Below are 19,758 nucleotides of genomic sequence, written 5' to 3'. Positions count from 1 at the left end.
CCCTGTGTGAGCATTAAAGCGAAAGATTGGCTGAGTGATACAGAATTCAACTCTCTGTTTTATGCTTTCCTCCAAAGCTTGAGACTAAATTGGATTTTCTGCACCTTTTTCTAATATGAAACATCCATCATTTATTATTATTAAAGAAAAAAGAAAGAAGGCTCGCCTGTAGCACACACCCACAAACAGGTTTCTTCCTCTGCTCTTAACCCTTCAATCCACACGGTGCAGTTCCACCCCTGCGGTGAGAAATAACTTAGAAACAAAAATACATGCTTGTGTTTAAGTGAGAAAGCAAGTGTGCCGCGTACTGTATGGCCACTACGAGGCTTCACGCTGAGGGACTTGGCAGCAAACAGGTCCTCCAAGCCACCCCCCCCAAAAGTCCAGGGTGTATCAGTCGAGTCAAAAGAGAGCCGGCGCGCGTCCTTTTATAATCCTGTAGCGTATTATCAGGACGCCGCAGCTAAGTGTTGCAATTAGGCTGCCCTTTATCATGCAAATCAATTTGACAGCACAACAATCATTCTGTTCCGCCAGCTCTTGGTCTCCGGCACACTCTCTATGCTCCCTGGCTCACTCTGGCATTTGCGGTGCCTGGCCACATTTGCATTATTTATCATATCAGTGTGAATATGGGGCCGCTGTGCGGCGGAGCTAAGGCTGATTAGTGTGGCATTACATATGTTAAGCACAAGGAGACGGATTCCCTTTACTAACACTCCACTGCACGCTTTCAGCTCCAGAAAATAAAACAGGGCTCCTATTAATATCCCAGAGGCTCTGACACCAAACATAGTGGGGAGGTAGACGGGAGCACGCAGCGAGGTGCTCGGACCCTCGCTGGCTGGCGTATGCAAATAGAGGCACGCGGCCAAACGCACACACCAAAACAGACATTAGCATGAATCGGCGTGGTGGCGCGGGGCCATTTGTCATCCGTGTGTGTGTGAGTATATCCGGACAATGAGGATCTACGGCTCTGCGTGCAACCTCATTAGAGCCTTCTGCTGGAGGCAGGTGGCGCTGTAGCCTCGTCGCTTTCATTCACTATGAAAAACAGAACAAACAGCTGAATGTATTTTCGGGTCGCGCTTCTGCATAAGTCACTTTAATGTCTGTCCTGCCCTGCGTTGTTACATTATGACGCATTCGCCATGTTAAGGCTTTCTGGTTGGTTATTGAAAAATATGCCCCATTTTTTCATAGGTGGAGTCCCATCACCTAATCTTGGTTTACGTTTCTGGCACTGTGAAGGATGGATGTGGCTTAATTAACATTAAATTGTAATTTACAAGACAAATGGGCGCTAGTTTTTCACATTACAGTCGCTATAAAGCAGATTCTGCTTTGCTGCTCTGTAAACAAGTGAGGTTTTGTTTGATGTGGCGGAGAATTACTCAACAGTTCTACGACTGGCACAGAGTTAAAGGAATGTTCCGGGTTCAATACAAGTTAAGCTCTATTGACAGCAACTTTGACATGCCGTCGATTACAAAAAAAATCATTCAATTTATCCGTCAGTTTGTAAGAACAAGCCAACATTGTTTTTAAGGTAATGAACTTGCAAGTGACTTTGAGGGGCAAAAACAGCACTTTAAGATCTTAGTTTTGTCAAATTGTCTATACTTATTATTCTACACAAAATGTGTTATGTTAGCTGTGAACTTTGTCTGAATTGCTCTTGCAGTGGTGGAACAAAATTTTTGTAGTTAATGTATTTATTAATGTACTGAAATTAACTGAAATGTAGACATTATTTAAAATTTCACAGACTGCATTAAAAAGCATGCAATGAAAATGTGACGACAAATATTTCCATATTCATTACGGTCTATGTTATTTTGAAGACAGTAAAACTAACCAGTTTGAATTGGAAACATTCTCTTAACACACATAAACAACATATCACATCATTTATCTTAATATAATGTATGCTGGCGGACAGCTGTGCATCAATGACACTTCTTTTGCAATAATGACAACATTTTAATAAAGTTCATAATAAAAAAATGCAACAGCTTGTGGAAGAAAAAAGCTAAATTGTAGATGCAAAAATGTTAGTGTCCTTCACAGAGGACAGGACATGCGAGGAGAACTAGCTTGCAGAATTATAAATACATGTGATCTTTTTACTTGGGGTGGTCAAGTAAATGAAATCTGACAGAGGTAATATCAGAGGAGCGAGGAAGATTAAAAAAGGAGGGAAGAGAAGCATAGCTGAATCGCTGCAGGACGTAGTGCACGGCACCTTTAAACTGAAATCTCAATCTTACAAAGTTTGTTCCTTAAAAGGAAATCAGAGCGCTTTGCTGAGACATTGCCTTGAAAATCATGAATAAACATCAGAATGTCTTGCCGTGCATACATCATTCATCACAAGCCAACGCTACCTAATAGAGGAGGTCTCATCACCCTCCAACACATGAAAAGCCAACGAAATTACAAACCCCACCGCACAGCCAGCCCCTCGCTATTAAAACGGACTGCTGAGGGATGGGGACGGGGTGAAGGCGCGCTCCCTGCTAAAATGGCTCCCTGAGATAACCTTCTCTCCAACGTGGGGAGAAATAAAAGAATAGTGATGACATTTTCTGAAAATAATTAGAACAAAACCCGGTTTCCTCCAGTACCCCGCCATCCTGTTCACGACAGTCTCCCTGTGATCTGCTTTCTGTCTGGCCGCGGTGTAATTCCACATGTCTATTTTTCAGCATGTGTTGATTCCGCTGCATATTAGGAAGCACTTGCTATTCCAGACTGGCCATTTAATATGAGAGAGCACTTTATTCTGGGCTCGGTAGGGAATGAAATTGCGTTTAATCATAATGACTCCGCTCCATCTGTGGGTCTGTTATGAGTAGGTAACTGCCATGGTAGCTGAAATTACGTCTCCGAATGAAGGCAAATAAAAATGGACGCTTTGTTTACAAATGGCACAAAATAAAATGAAAGAGCGGTGGATGCTGAGAGTTCAGATGCTTTCAGAAAAAATGACGTGGCTAAAAAGACATTGTAAATCAAATGTTGCAGAATGCAAATTGATTTAAAATACCCAAATTGGATCACCCTGTAATGTTGCCATGGAAGGGAAACGGATACAAAAAAGTCTGCAAATTAACAAGATATGTATATAATTATTATATACATAAAACATACATAAATCTTTGGTTTGTGAGAGGTCTTCAAAGGCTCCAAAAATGTGTACCCGAACTCTGTGAGACCTGTGAATGTGCTACACAGGTAATAATACATTTGCTACCTGAACCGGAAGCGGACCCAAATTATAATATGAAAACTGGACCCAACTGGACCCGGTCGGCACATGTTCCACAGCAAAATCAGTCCGTAAACAAGCTGTGAAAATAAAATATTTTGTCTAAGTGGCCTTTGTCTACCTGACTGTGATGCAGTCCTCCTTTGTTTCATTCATGTTATTCCTCTCTCGCCAATTGCACGAACTTGTTTAATTCCATTAATTATTCCAGCTTCAAAAGTCTGACATGTCAGCGACTTTGCACGTTTGCGTTGTTTTTCTCAAGTAAAACAAAAGTTTGACAGTTTGCCTACAATAAAGACTGCTTGTGAAGTGCCATCCATGATCACTGACATTTGCAGCACTTGTTTGCTATCATCTCTGTGCTCTATAAGCAGAGTCTGACCAATTTTTTTATATAACATGACGGTTCATTCATATTATTATAAACATGAGGATAAGTGTAATACTTGCTTTTCCCCACATCACTCATGAAGGGATCCATGATCACAGACTGCGTGCAGTGATTCTGCAGCGGAGTTTTGCTGTTGACGGCTGAGGATGCTCGTGTTTTTTTCCCTTGTTTCCAGACTCACACTTTTCTCTTCCTAATTTTATACAATGATCGCGGCGGTGTGCTCAGATCGACTTGGGTATTACACACAATGTTAAACAGACCCAGGACCGGAAGTCTGACCATATAAAATATAGACATGAACTCGTAAGGGTCCCGGGATGCTCATTTGTTTTTTTTACTAAAGTAAATCAAAAGAGCCCAGTCTCCAGCATCTATGACAGTGTGGTACTTTGATAAGGTCTTCTCTACGTTTCATTGTCAGACAAACAAACAACACAAGTTATCGCTTTTAGAAAACTAATACTGTAGAACACTTCTCATCAAGTCACAGTTCAATTGATTCTGTCCCTAGAACAACCAGGGTTTAATACTTCTTTAAACTCCAAGAATTATATTATATTAGTTTATAATATTAGTTTTAGCAGTAGTGGAGTTTGCCTTAGCTAGCTGCATTAATGGTAACGCTACACCGCCGGTTAATATCTTAATATAATATCAATATTTCATTATGGTTTTGTAGAACACAAACAAAAAATGAGTGATTCATAAATAATTTAAAAGCATTTGGCAGTGAAAAACTTAACAGCGATATTAACCAAAGCATGAGCACTATTTCCTCTACCTCAAAGCTTACGTGCATGTCTGTAAAAGGCCTTAGGTTAACTTATGTGGAAATATATACACTGTGAATCTCTGAGAATCTATTAACAGATGTTAATTGATGTATGCAGAGGAATGAGGTTCAGTGTGTGTGTGTGTATGTGAGTTATTGTGTGAGTACAAAGATGTATTCTACACTGAGGCAGGCATGAAAACAGGCTTTTGAAGCAGAGTGCAGTAATTTCTTTGATCATTTTTAATGGCGGTACTTTCATGTGGGTGTGTAGAGCTCTCTCTCTCTCTCAGACACACACATGCACACTCACTCATACACACTGCACCCTGCAGGTGTCATTTTACACTCCCAGCTCTGGGATTAGTATGCGGCAGGCAATAAAGAAGCAGGGCCATTGGTTGCACTGTGCACATCTCAACCAACCAGCATCAGTACCATTTCAAAAGGATGTTATCAGCTCAAAGCCAACCGAGGAAAGAGACAGAAAGATGGAGAACCAAATAATGTCATGCACTGCAGGCTGTTAAAACCAGTATGGAATGAATACAAACAAAATATGAGACAAACAAGAGGTTAAGTTTTGGTGAAGAAAATTGTGGGACGGCTTTTGTAAACAGCCAAAAGCTGTTGTTTAACAACTGGGGTTGGCAACCCTCGGGTGAGATTAAAGGTCTGTGAAAATATTTGAGGAAAAAAATATTTTTCTTACTTAGCTGTATTTCCAAAAATAAAATTTAAACATGAATATAACTTGTATCTATTATTTTTATATTACTTGTACACGTTTTAGAAAAGTCGGTAAAACAAGGGAACAGTTTTTACCACTGCTGTCTTAAGCTTGCTCACTATTTGAATGCCAGTATTTTTGGAAAGCTACTTTAAAATAAAAATGTTATTATGAAATTATTAGAAAACCCCTGTATAATAAATATCGAATGAACGTTTAACTTATATTGTGAATTGGTAAGAAAAGATACAATGTTCCTTTAATACAAAGAAAATATTTTTTTATAATATTATAGAATATTCTCTTTACTGTCCAAACTACAGTTTTTCATGAACATAATACATAGATGTCGAAACATAAATCCATTTAAAATTAAAATAGATTACCACTTCCCTCCAGAAAAAAATGGACATGTGCTTATTTCCTTGAAATATTATCTTAATTAGTGACAATTATAAAAATGTTGTATCTTACTGGAAAAATGTAATAGCTGTTGAATATTTAGAGTTAAAATCCATTACTTATATTTCCACAATTTAAAGGCCATGAATTTACAGGGGTATTAACTGCACACTGAGGCAGCCTGGAAAATGGCCTCCCGGCCTCCTTACTGACAGCTCTTGTAGGAAGCCTCAATTACTGGATAACACTGCTTGAGTTTCCTCAAGTTACAAGAAACCCTTCTATGAGTCTTGACGGAGAGTCCCAGTGCGGTCTGTCTCCCAGCAGCCCACTGCATGTAATTCTGATGAACAGGTAAAGCACCAACTAAAGAGCCCATTTTTATGATGTGAAATCTGTAAAGTCGGTCTCATTCATTATTAAGAACCATCTGCTGGTCTATTCCTCTCCTGCCTTCACATCACCACATAGCCTTGCTGTGTCTTCTTTTATTACGGCTTTCATTTTTTGCATTCATATGTACAAGATCTCAATGTGTTAATGGCTGAGTGTCAAAGAGTCTTTCATTATAAGCAACTTACAGGGCTTTACATTTTATCAGCACGTGCGTTCCCTAAAATTAAACCCATGACTGCAGAGTTTCCAGTGCCATGCCAGCACCAGAAAAGATGTACTGATGTCAGATAATGTCAGATGATGAACAAAAAGCAGATTTACTATTATGAACTCACTTGTCTAACTGTCCATGTGTGAAGTTTACTCAGATATTGAGTATCTTCATTTTTAATAAGAATTTTGAATTTAATTCACATGTAATTAAAATTCCTTCTCTCATTTCAAAAAGCGTATGTTATTATTATACTTATTTAAGATGTGTCACCATATTGAATCTATAACATTTTTATCTAAACTCGTCTTGTCTATTTTGACATTTTGAAGATATCAGTCATAGTCACTGGAACATCTAGCTTAATCTAACAGCTTTGTTCAAACTGTCTTCAATCTAAAATCACCCAAACTTTCTATAAATATTAATCGATCTCTAGCCAGAATGCTATCGATTAACTTCTGTGTGTAAAGAAGGCTGACACTGAGTAGAGTAAGACCACCAATGGTTCTCTTTAAGCCTTTCAAAGAAAATAGGCAGTTCAAGGTGTGTTGCAGTCTCTGTAGACTGGCATGTGGGCATGTGCTTGTAGGATCTGTAGCGAGACTAAGAGACCCTTTAAAGGGAAGAAAGACAGAAGAGAGGCGCGGGTCCCTGCCGTGGATTTAGTGTTTGACACTGGCAACCTGCTGACTGCTTCTGTAGAGCTCACATGAGGAAGACTGCTGTGCCTGCCAGCACAAACAGCATTCATCCATCCATAGAGCAGGTCCACAGCGCTCCTAATCTCCCTAACACACACACACATGATTCAAACATACGCCAGATGTCACTTCAAGCTCCTGTATTCTCCAACATTTTAGCCAAAACAAATTAGCATTGCAGGAAACTGCAAAGAAGCACTCACAACACACTAGGGCTGCACAATTATGGGCAAAAATAATTATCACGATTACTTTGTTCAAAATTTAAATCACGATTGTTCTGGCAGTTCAGAACTTTTGTTTTTATTTTCACTTCAGCATGTTTTATATACTTTATAGTCAATTGATATGTTTAATCTGCTGCCATTAAAAAAAGTATGCGATCTAAACTTACATATTGTGACCTTTGGAGTGAAACCTTGCTACTTTTCGTTTCTCCTTTTAATACCTGGCTGCAATTAGCCTTTGGATGCCAAAGAAATCTGTGCACATCATGTGTTGGGGTGACTTCTAGGTAAAATCACAACTCTTTATTGTAGCCTGCTGGGGTGAATATGCTACAGATGAAGGCGCAAATTCGATGGGCCGATGTGAAAGAGGCAGGAGTGTTGGACAGGGCTCCCGCCGTGGGCCAAAACCCAGAGAACACAGCTGTGGAGCAGCTGGGGCCAGTTGTGCTGGAGACCGATGGCAGGGGTGCCCATCGCTCACTGTAACCAGAGAGTTTGGGAACAGATTAATAGATACTCAGAGGTTAAGTAAACATAATCTGATAGAACTCTGGCTGCATTTAAAGCTGTTCGCTTTGCTTTGCTTGCTCTTTCATCACAGAAACGCCGCTCAACCCCGGTACTCTTAACGCTACCAATATTTGGAGAAGGAATTAGAGACAGAGGCCTGGCATGGCAGTGAACATCAGGCTAGCTTCCAAAAAATTCCATATTAGACCCTTAAGTCAGGCATGTTTGCATAGCCTACGCGATGTCTTATCCGTATTGCTGTTATTATTAACCCTTACACTCAATCAAACTACAAAACTTTCTCTGCTGATGGTTACTAAAGTATTTCAACAATGCAAACCGAATGTCATTAAGCAAGAAAATCTTAGCTCTGTTACAAAACTTCTTTCTTGCTGTCTACAGCCTACACAGGCAGCTGTCTTCCAAGACAGCAAATACTGTAGATAGCAAATAGGAAAAAGATATACAGGCCTCACAATTGACTGTAAACTAAAATTAATGCTATTATACTGTAAAAACCACAGACATGCACAGCACATAAATCAAAACTATGTATGTGTTTTGGTTTGTTTTAATATGCAGAACATATAGTATCAAATGTTCCAAGCATGTAACATGCTAAGTTTTAATGTGCTCTGCCAGTGAGGATTCCTGCTGTTCTGATAAAAAGACTTACTATCCTTAGCAAATGAACACACTTTTAAGATGTGGGCTCACGGTTCATCGAAATTGGCCTTTTCTGCAAAGGTGGACTTTAATTACTCTATTCCTGGATTAAAGGCCTCAGACTGTTCATACAACAGCTGGGTTATATCCTTTACTGCTCTCTACTGTTTCTCTTTCTCTCTTCATACAGTCAGGTCAATAGACCCTATGTATGAGGAATTCAATCTGTGGCTTCAGTATGAATTTCTTAGCCTAAAAGAAAACTCTAAAGGTGATCTATCACCCTAAAGGTCAGTAAAAGACACGCAGCTGATTAAGTCTTGGGGCATCTAATAAATGTTCACTGCAGTTATCACATTTCCATTCTGAACCAATAAAAATGATGTTGAAGAGATTCAATATCATCTGTAAATCTACAAACAGAAACACTGAGGCTTGAAAAACATTGCCAAAAAACGTTAACACTTCAGACAGAAAATTATCTTTTATGTTTTGAAACATAATGGTCTTATTTAGATCCCTACCATTGTCAAACTATGGTATTTCATTTAAGTTGGATGGTGCAGATTGAACTATAGCTTTTCAAGCAAAGAAACTCGTTATTTTGTGATTTTATTATTCACTATATCAATCTGATAGATCGGTCTATAGATTTGAGTTGTATTCCAGTAAGATTCTGAATATATAAAAGTTCCTTTCAATTATTTTTATGATATAATAAAATATGTAACCGAAAAACATGTGTACTCCATATTTTGCAACCATTGCCATCAGTAGGGAAACAGGCAAAACAGAAATGAGACTAAAAGGAATGTCAGTCTGATAAATAGTCCTGTCCACATTTATATGCATAAAAAGGTGTGTGTGTGTGTTTGTTTGAGCCCCCATCCTTCAGAGCGTCATTGCACCGCTCAACCCTGTGCAGCCAGTACTGAGTGATAGACTAATCGATGTGCGGCCTAATCAGCCAGCTTAACTCTAATACCCAGGACAGGTTCACATTATTATCATATCAGACTCCACATGCTTGGAGGTGACATAGAAAGGCAAAAAGATTAAAGCCAATTTTACAGAAGGGCCTCCGCAGTTTCTGTTATTCCGCCCAGTACAGGATGACTTTTATCTGATGAGCAGCCAAAAAAAGAGTTGCTGAAAAATACATAAGGCATACCATAATGAACTCGCGCTCTCGTTTGCAGTCGGTGCCATGCTGTGTGGAGTAATTCAGAAGCTGGAAGGCAGATGGCCCCAGCTGAGCGTGAAGCTTTTAAGTGTTTAGATCCCAAAACCACTTCCACAGTCTAGCCCAGCCCTCTTTGAACCATCCAACACTTAGTGAGCCCCCATCAAGGTTAAAAGTTGGGTAACTTGGGCCAACACATTTGTGGGATGGGCGGGGTAGGGGCTCTTATAGATCATCTATAAACACCTTTACACAAACTGTTTATGGGCAGTAAATGATGCATTAAACAGAAAGCGGGATGGCAGCTCGGTTTAAAAGGTCTGGCATGGGTTAGGTAGCGCCTATTGGCTTCACATAACCATCGGTCTCTATCCTTCCATTACACTCACAAAAGGGTGTGTTACCCATACGTTTAAATCTCGTGAACATGTCTTGGTCTGACCACAAGAGCTGTCCGACAAACGAACACTGAGGGGCTATGTTGACTTACTATGTACAACAGCACTCCAAAACGCCTAACACAACCTGGCACCAATTAACTCTGGCCCAAAAAACAGCTGTGTAATGTTCAACCCCACAGGCAAATAGGGTGAGCCAGACATTAGCCAAGCTCTTTGGATAGTAGAGGATCTGCGCTGCGTCAAAGAGCCAAATGTGCTCAAATATGCACAGCGCTGTATTAAAAGGCTGATTTTGTTTTGTAATTAGCGTTGTCTGTAAAAAGTCAAACTTTTGCAACTCACGTGAAGATTACATCACTGCAGAGTCTTCAGTGCATGCAGAGGGGAGGTTGAAAAGAGTCGGCACAGATAGAGAAAGAAAATGAGAGACTAATATAAAAAGAAAGTGAGAAGCAGTCACTCTCAGGAGAACTCTGGTGTTATTGGAACAATCAAGCTCAAAAACTGTCATTTAACTTTACTGTCAAGTGTCATAGTTATAATTCACCGTTTCACAATTACTGTCAGCTCACTTTACAGAATGGAGCTCGTGCTAATGGAAAATTGAAGTCAATAGACTCTCCAAACACAATGTTTTGATATCTCAATTATCTTTCTAATAATGCTGCATGAGCAAAGCCCAAGTACTACAGCTGGCAGCCTGAAAATATGTAGACTACGTTAGACACAAAAAATTCTTCTCGCACTTACCTTTCAAGACCCAACACTTGACATATTGACTTCTTACAAATAAATGAACAAAGCTATTTTTCTGGACACGAGATGAAGCCTATTGTTGAAATTCTTGCTATTAATCGTCAGGAAAATGTAAGAGAAATGTCGAGTGAGAGTGAGGTCATCTGTTCCTGGCCTTGAAAAAAAATCAATTTGAAAATTGATTAAATGTTGCATTCGGAGAGTCTTTGAGGCAGCTAATCAGAAACACAGCAGCACTGCTAGCACATGTGAACGCTTGTTGAAACTACTACATGTGAAGCTACTGGGATATGTGAGATCTTGATGTTCTGCTGGAATTTGGAAACTGAATCTGGCCATCGCACTGTCAACGTTTCTCATGACTAGTTGCATGTCAATCAATGATGTGTGTTAGGGCAGCTTTTAGAAGGTCCCAAGGGCGACTGAGTAGAGCATGCTCGGTTTAACACGCCAACAGACGGGCGGGAGTAAATAGAGAGGGATATAAACTAGGGTATTGACTTTGTAATCAATGCTATTGATCAGTAAGCTCCCTCTTCTTCAGTGGGCATGCCGAGCACTCCCAAAGTCTCCGTCTCGCCCTCTGCTGACTCCAGAGCACAAGCAGATTGGAACCCAGCCCAGATCTGCAGCCCAAACATCTTCCTCTAGGAGGAGACAGAGATGCGAATCAACCACCAAGATTATTAAACATGTCATCTCAACTGTTGAAATCTAAAAAAAGAATGAGAATTCTCTGTCATCTAAACAACGGAGATTCAAAGATATTCAATTAAATGATACCGGGGCTATTCTTAAGTCTTAAGAAATTGAACAGACGAAGCTGCGGTTCCAGAGTTGGAAGGTTTCTTTGGGCCTTACTGTCAGCGCCTTGAGGGATCAAAGTCTTTGAAAAACAAACTGATCTGACAGACTGGCATTAATCTGACAAACTGTGAAACAATATCCCTATTAAGATCAATATATTATGCAAATGACATGATGTTATGGCCATGTTTACAATTCATAAGAGAACTGCAAGTTCATGTCTGGCCTGGTTTGTGTAACTATCCTGTCTGTTCACATCTAAATGATGTACTATGTTTAAAAACTCCACAAAAAAGTATAGGACAGCCTAATGAAGCCTCTTCTGCCATCTCAAAAGTTCTGCTAGCAGCAAGTTAAATCATCTTTAGCTGCTTGACAACCGCTGCCACTGATCCAATGGGACAAGCCAAGAGGGGCGGTTTGGGTCATTGTTCTCTGTCAAATAAGATTCACATATCCACAACGCTGGCTGGCACACCAAATGACCTCCCTGTTTACGAGAATGCTGGTGATAACACACATCATCTCATTAGTCACATGCCGCCCCTGATCTGGCATGGCACCTTCACTTACAAGTGGCAGCTAAATGCTAAATTTACCCTCGTTACGCTCTCGCACCAATCACAAAAGGCCTGCTGTCTTTTGGCTGAAGATTACAATTTACCATGGACGGACACGCAGGTATTATTAACGGTCTGTTGGGCTTCAGGTGGAAATCGAGATAAATGCAAAGTCCAAGTAGAAGCTACTCGCATTCAATGTGCATCTCCACCAACAAGACTCGGAAACTGAGTGGATGTGACAGGCCTGTCTCATTTAGAGACAACGCGAAAGCCAGGTATGATGCCACCCTCATGCAAAGCAGAGCCCGCTGACCGGGTGAGAGAGGAAATTTAGTAAGGTGAAGAACAGCTGTGGGTTACACGCATGGTGCAGGTGAAATCTCAGTTACATTTGGGAGATAGAGACTTCCACATGCTATCTCAAAACGGCACAGGATTTTGCCCAAATCCTGCCTTCAAGTTGTAAGCACATTTCTCAAAACAAATCTGCTTGGTACTGGGATGATAATGTAAAGCTGATCAGGAGAGAACAAATATAATCCAGCAGGACTGTTAACAAGTATTTGATATCTTCGTCATCACCCCATCTCATCCAGAGCTTATTTTCCTCTTTCCATCTCTACTTGTGCTAATTCAGATTGGATTCTCATTCTTTCACCTTTCTCTGAGCATCAATTTCAGCTGGCATGAAAAAGTAATATTCCAGCAATAAAGCTTGATTTACACCCCCTCCCTGGCTCTCCCTTACTTTTTTATTTGATCATTTAGTGGGGATCGTATAACTGTATATCAGACGCAAATGAAATCAGGTCCCGTGCACATTAAGGCCATGTAGAGTTCCAGCTAACATCCCCTGCAACCCAGCTGCCCGACTCACTAGCAAGCCAAGGGCAGAGTCTCATTCATTTTCAGCCTCATTTCCTCCTATGATTAGGCGATCAATCAATCCGAGCCTTCAATCTCATCAAGCAGACGGGATTATCTGCCCATCTTTCCCTCCGCTACTCTCTCTCTCTCCCTCTCTCTTACGCTGTCTCTCACAGAGCAGCACATTAACATCAGATCGAGTATCACCGGGTGCATGCAGTCTGCAACGTCAAACAGACATCTCTTCATCTTTTCCTGCTTCTAATACCCCCAGTGCTCCCATAGTGCATTGCACACATACACAAATGTTAAGCCATTCGCAGAGACTGACAAAGAGGCACGTCTTTAAAGCGCTTGTCGAGGTATTAAGCCATAGGCCTACTTTTGGGAGCATCCTTTCAAAGCAGATGAATTGCTGCTTAGACCATCACAACACCACTTGTGCGTTTCAAAGACAAAGCCTGACTTGTCTGTGTAAATTGTGGCTATATGCTCATTTGTCCGTGCGGGTTTCTACACGTCTACTAAATCACCCGCCTTACCTGCCCATTGACGTATAAGAGACACCACTACCGTCTTTCCACAATGCACCAGGGAGAACAAACACTATTTATCGGAGAAGTCTATATAAAGCCTTCTCGGTGTCAGCGAGGGTAAGAGAATATGCCCTATAAAAGCCCAGCCACTCAGAACCTGTTTTTACAATGATCCGCACTCACTCTTGTTTACACAACCTTAATGGCAAGTAAACTGCTACTTGTAAACAGTAGAATGTCATTTAATGTGACTAGCTGGGTCATGGTAGTTTATCTGCACACCAGGATAGAGATGCCAGAGGTATTGGAAGGGCGGATAGACGTACAGTTGGCAGAAAATGCATTTATGCTGTCTGCATGGTGACATGCAGTGAAAATGGACCACAAATGAAGCGCATCAGTCCAGATGCTTTTGTGTACAATGAGCCCCAAAAAATTGCCTCAAATTTACTAGTAGCCAAAAATGCACTTCATGCGGTACAGTATAACTACAGTATTTGTATTGTTTTTCAATGTAAAACTTCTTTAGGTTAAAAATGTTGGGTTATAATATGTAAAAACCAAAGGATAACACGTAGTCCGGATACCTAAAGTATCAATATAAACAAACAATCCTAAGCAGATCAACACTGAAGAAACATTAGTTTAAAAATGTCAACTCAAAAGCTATTTTCAGAATCAATAAAGCACATCTACAAAATATAAGGAAATTGTATAAAAATTACTAGATCAAAGGAAATAGTTAACGATTTCATTTTTTGTCATAACCTGGCAGTTCTAGTGTCCACAGGTTCAAAAAAGATCTCACAGACACTTCCAAGAAGGCAGTTAAAATCTCAAAGTCTTTCACAAAGCACCAGCACTGACATTTGTTATTTCCTGATGCTCAAAGACACAGAGGATGAGCCCTTTACCCTCTTAAATTTTCATCATATTTCATCAAAGCTTGGTATGCATTGTCCTCTCCCACAATCCTTAGCAGCAGCTCTCAACCTGTGACATGACACGGCCTGCTTTCATCAGTCATCAGCGGCCAAATATGTCAGAAAAACAGCTACATCTTTAAATGCTGAGGAGGAACACAATGAATTAGTAATACATTTACATGAGCTTAGAGCAAGTGCAGGTGAAGAAATTACTCCCTTCACGTCGTAACAAATACACAGCTCTTCTCTGACTGGTAAGTGCTAGAAAAAAGGGAATCTGAAAGTGATGTAAAGATATTCAATGCAGGGTCGCTTAATGGAAATTTAAAATAGAAAAGGCAGCCAAAAAACCTTTTTGATGTAAAGAACCTAATTCTGTTGAAGGCGACGATGAAACTGTTAGGCTTTCATTAAGGTACAATACCTTTTAGCAGCCGTGCATTGTGGTACTCAGAGTAACTCAGAGTGCCAGATGTTCTGCCTCTTCATATGGTCCGGATTCATAGAGTTTTACAATAAAGCTTTTGGCAGATGCTTTTATCCAAAGCGACTAACATTGAATTGTACTATACATTTCTGACTATGTGCAACCCCCTGGGATCGAACCCATGACCTTGGCGTTGCAACCGCCATGCTCTCACCACTGAGCCACAGTGCTCAGTGCTACTGTCAGTGCCTTGACTGCTAGGCAATGATTCTTAATTGTCTGTTTACATTATGTCACATATACAGTCTAGTCCATAGACTTTCTGTAGTTGTTGATGATGTCCCTTCTAAGATATTACACAAACAATACACATTTAAATCACACTTCACAAGTGGGTATTTAACATAGTGGGAATTTCATGAAGCTTTGTTTTCTAAACACATCCAAACGCTGGCCTCAGCAGTGGTGGCACTGGTACATAAAATATCCCTGAAGCATAGCCTCCTTTAAATCTCCATGCATTATGGAATACCATTCCTGCTGGTCTGGATTATCCATTGTCTTCTTAATAGGGCTGGTCATCAGTGCACAGACAAATTCAACATGAAGGTCAGAAGAACAAAGCTCTGTGGCACACAAACTAAAAATTCCCCTGAGAAGCAGTAAAGAAAGAAAGTGAACTATAGCCTCGGTTGACAGCTAAAGCCCCTCAGATCTCCAACAGGCCCCTCATTGTCCTAAAAGCCAGTCGCCCCCGCAATAAACGGTTTTAATAACATATCGCAATCCCCAAGTGTACTTTGCCTTTGTTTTCCACATGTACCCAGTTCTAATTAGGCAATGTGCTGCAAAACTTACTGCGGTCTGGCCGCCTTTGTTCGCAATAGCTAGCTGTATCTTCTACCACAGCTGTAATTAATGAGAAACCCAGAAAACTCTTTCATGAAAAAGAAGGGACGATTTAGGGAAAAATAAAAAAGTTAATGGAGTTATTATATAGCTCAAAGTCTGCAGGGTAGAAATTCTAATCATTTATGACACACAGATCTCTCCCTGTGATGATGCAACCCGTTTCATATTAGGAAAGCAATGTACTAACAAAAAATGATTGCAGAGAAAACAAATGGCATGTACAATGGAGAAACCAACAGTAACAGTGTCTCTGCAGGACCACAAAGGTTCTCAATGCAAAAAAAGACTGAACTTTTACAGATTTGCCAAAAATACATATTTTGCTAGATTTCCCTAAATATACATTTAACAATGCAGTTATAAAAATGTCAAATCGTTATACATATACAGTATATCATATATTTAAATAAGAATGTAATGTATGATTACCCTAGACATTCTTAGAGTGCAGAAATCCTACGTCATATGCATCTCAACAAAGTGAAAACCATAACAATTATAATATAAGAATTAGGGATGCACCGATATGCAAATTTTTGCCGATAACGATTACCGATGGTTTTAACATTGGATGTCGATATCCGATACATTGGCCGATATGAAGTATCTGAATATTAATATAAAATTCCCCAAGACTGAAACATGAAGTATTTCATACTGAAACACTTTGAAAATATTCACTGCAGAAAACAAGGTAACCATTAGCTCTCTTTTTTCCCCTGAAAATTATGTACCAAGCCTACTTTACACTAGTTAACGATACTTTAACCTTCAAACTTTCTAGAATATTTAATAAACAAATTATAGATGTTCTTCCAGAAAGATGTTTTCAATAGTCACATGTCAAAAAGGTCTTAAAACAGAACGTATTTAGACAGCAGTCTGATTCAAACAATATACTTTTGTTTTTGTAACTTTGAGAATAACATTGAAATGATATATACACACCATAAATACTGTAGACCTATGTACATACTGTACCTACATCAGCAGTAAGTGAATGATCACGACAGAAAGACAGTACTGTACTGTTTTTTAACTGCGATCAGCATGCAGATTAAGTAGTTTAACCAGATTAAAAGATTTATTGGCTTTAATATATCGGCATAAATTTTATCATCGGCCGATACGATAACATAAAACATTGACCATTTAACGGCCGATACCGATATGGGCATTAATTTATTGTGCATCCTTAATTGGAATATATTATTAACTCTTTCAGCGCCATTGACGAGTCATCTCGTCATTAAAAAAATCGGTTCCCACGCCAAAGACAAGTTTTTACGGCAATCAGTGTTTGTACTGTTATACAGCAGGTGGCGCTATTACACACCTTTGGGAAAAAGTACAGAACCTAGAACATAAATGTTTTAGCGATTTTTTATGATTGTTCTGCATGTAATCTGGGCGGAATCTTTGACAAAAAACGTTTATATCTCAGCTGTTTAATCAAAGTGATACATTTTTGTAGAAACCTACCCTCATATACTGATTGATAAAAAACGAACTCATGAAGATAGAAGAATACAGTTTCTTTTGTTTAAAAGCTGAGACTTTGTTATTTCATTTGACATATTGTTTGTCCATATATTCTTTACAGAAAATTTTCTGTGAGCCATTAAAATTGGGTGAAAATGTTAAAAAACGCTGGCGTAGGCTGGCAACTTTTTTATAAAAAGGCTGGCGGCAAATGAGTGAATACATATATATATATATATATATATACACACTAACGGTCAAAATATTTACAACACTGGAATGAAATGTTTCTTGTTGTCTTAAAAAGGGTTTTTTCTGAAGGTGCATGCTTAAATCAAATGTCTAAAATTTTTGTAGACAAAACTATAACTGTGCAAAATTAACTAATTATAATTTTATTTAATACAAATTACATCGACTACATAATGAAAAAAGAGCAGCCAGGAAAAGCACAGAATTTTATATTATATATTATAATATGATAAAAAGCTGCGTAAGAAAATGGCAACAGAACATTTCCGCAAATTTTAGGCTGAATATGACAACATTGAAGATGCTTAATTATTACAAGTTGGGTTTTTTAGATGGAACATAATCCTCATAGTCTACATTTACATTGAATTGTATTATACATTTGTTTCTGAATGACTATGTGCCATCCTCTGGGATCGTACTCGTGACCTTGGCATTGCTAGTGTCATGCTCTAACCACTGAGCCACAGGAAAGTTCCCTTTGTGTTATTCTACAGTTCTGATGAGCTTACTATCTTTTTTTATAAAATGTGAAAAAAATATGAATGAATGAGTGAGTCAACTTTGACCAGTAGTGTAAATATACAGTATAAAATAATATAAAATTTGTGGAAATCACCAGAGAAACAGTTAGAATATATACAGTACCTTATTTCACATTCAACAATGCCTTATTCCCAGCATGATCTTTTATATGGACTGGAAATTTCAGGTGAATGACATCCGGCAAGCCAAGCTGATCACAAATGAAATTCACTCAGTATCAAATATATCAATAACATTTATCTACTTAATGAGTTAATGAGAATTCTTGTAAACATGACACAAACCGCATTAACAGACTCTGGCAATCTGACAATCAGCACTTCAGTAAAGCAGAATTACAGACTAATGGAGAAATCTCGATTAGAGCTTTCCCTGTTGAAAAAAAGATGCTGGGTTTGGAATGTTTTGATGCTGGTTTGCTGATTTGCTAAGCTGGTCACGTGCTGGTCCTTAACTGGTCTAAGATGGTCATGTGCTGGTACCTCACCAGTTTAAAACCAGCTCAGGACCAACTTAAACCAGCTAGGACCAGCACATGACCATCTCAAACCAGCACATGACCATCTTAAAGCAGCAGAAACCAGCATCAAAACATACCTAACGCAGCATAAGCTGTTTTTTTAACATGGTCTCAGCTATATAATAAAATAAGTTCACCACGAACTATGACACATATGCAACTCTTGTGGAAAGTGATCATTGCAATTAGACCACATAAAAGTCAATAAACAAGCAATAACTTCTTAAATATAAAAGATTTCCATCTCTTGTGGAAAAGCACGGTACGGTTCTCAATTAAATTTAGGCCGTCGTCGAAATGAGACTAATTAATATGCCCCTTGCACATGATAAAAACATTAAGATCCTTATAATGACATATTTTAACTGTTCTCTTTATAAAAATAAACTATGATGAATCTACACGATAAATATATCTTAACCGACTCGGCAACGTATTTCTTTTACCTCAGTCAATATTTTTTGACGTTGAGTAAATCATTGATTAGACAGATCATCTACCTGTTGCACTACAGGCAGTGATTCACGACACTCTCGTTCCGGGTGATTTGTTGACTGTTTCCGTGTGGATTCTCCATCAGACCCTTCACGTTGAAGATGTTGTGTAACATTTATTTACAGATTCGTCCTAAAAATGACTCAAATCTCTGCATTCTCACTTTGTTACTTAGCTCATCACTTCTAAATACCCGCTCTGCTGCACTTCTCTCCCGCCTCACAGATCCGTGCACATCCGCTCGCAGATTGACAAACAGGGCAACGAGCCAATCGGCATCCCGAGACAGCCAATAGCTGATGTATCGACCAATCGGAAATTGAGATGATAGATGGTGGGCGGAGCTCTGCCAGAGAAAGCTGCTGGTGTCCATGGGAACCATGGCAAACATTACGCGTACAGAGGCAGAAGAAAATGTCGTTTGAGGACTATCAGTGTAGTGTGCAGGTACAATAAAAGTATCTAGGAAACCTGCGCCCCACTACTAAAACAAAAAATGCATTGATGAGATTATATTACAAGTGGGCATAGATGCTTTTAAGTGGCTAAAATATGTAAAATAATAGGCATCGATCTTTCCTGCTCTGTGATCAATATAACTCATTATGTTTTTATTCGTACGTGCAGTATGAACTCTATGTGTATAATATATCATTGTGTTACAGTATTTTTAAATAAATACAATAGAAAGTGACTGTTACGATAGTGAAAATATGTTTTATTCAAAGAGATCAAGTTTTTTATCATTATGTGTTTTCTGGGGATAAAACACAGAGCTTTTGTAATGCTA

General features: G+C 39.2%; 1 protein-coding gene across 2 annotated transcripts in view; it reads right to left on the bottom strand.

Moving 5' to 3' along the window:
• LOC130427330 (polyamine-modulated factor 1-binding protein 1) overlaps positions 1 to 19,176 on the bottom strand; it is a 149,096-nt gene extending 129,920 nt beyond the window's left edge. For both annotated transcript variants that reach the window (XM_056754711.1, XM_056754720.1), the window contains exons 1-2: positions 18,974 to 19,176; positions 18,056 to 18,143 (exon numbers count right to left, since the gene is read on the bottom strand). The gene's annotated coding sequence lies outside the window, so the exon portion shown is untranslated. The remainder of the gene's footprint in view (positions 1 to 18,055; positions 18,144 to 18,973) is intronic.
• Between the last annotated feature and the right edge of the window lie 582 nt (positions 19,177 to 19,758).

This window comes from Triplophysa dalaica, chromosome 1 (assembly GCF_015846415.1).
Source record: "Triplophysa dalaica isolate WHDGS20190420 chromosome 1, ASM1584641v1, whole genome shotgun sequence".
Taxonomy (NCBI): Eukaryota; Metazoa; Chordata; class Actinopteri; order Cypriniformes; family Nemacheilidae; genus Triplophysa; species Triplophysa dalaica.
The sequence above is the reverse complement of the archived record's forward strand: the minus strand, read 5'-3'. Positions and strand labels throughout refer to the sequence as shown.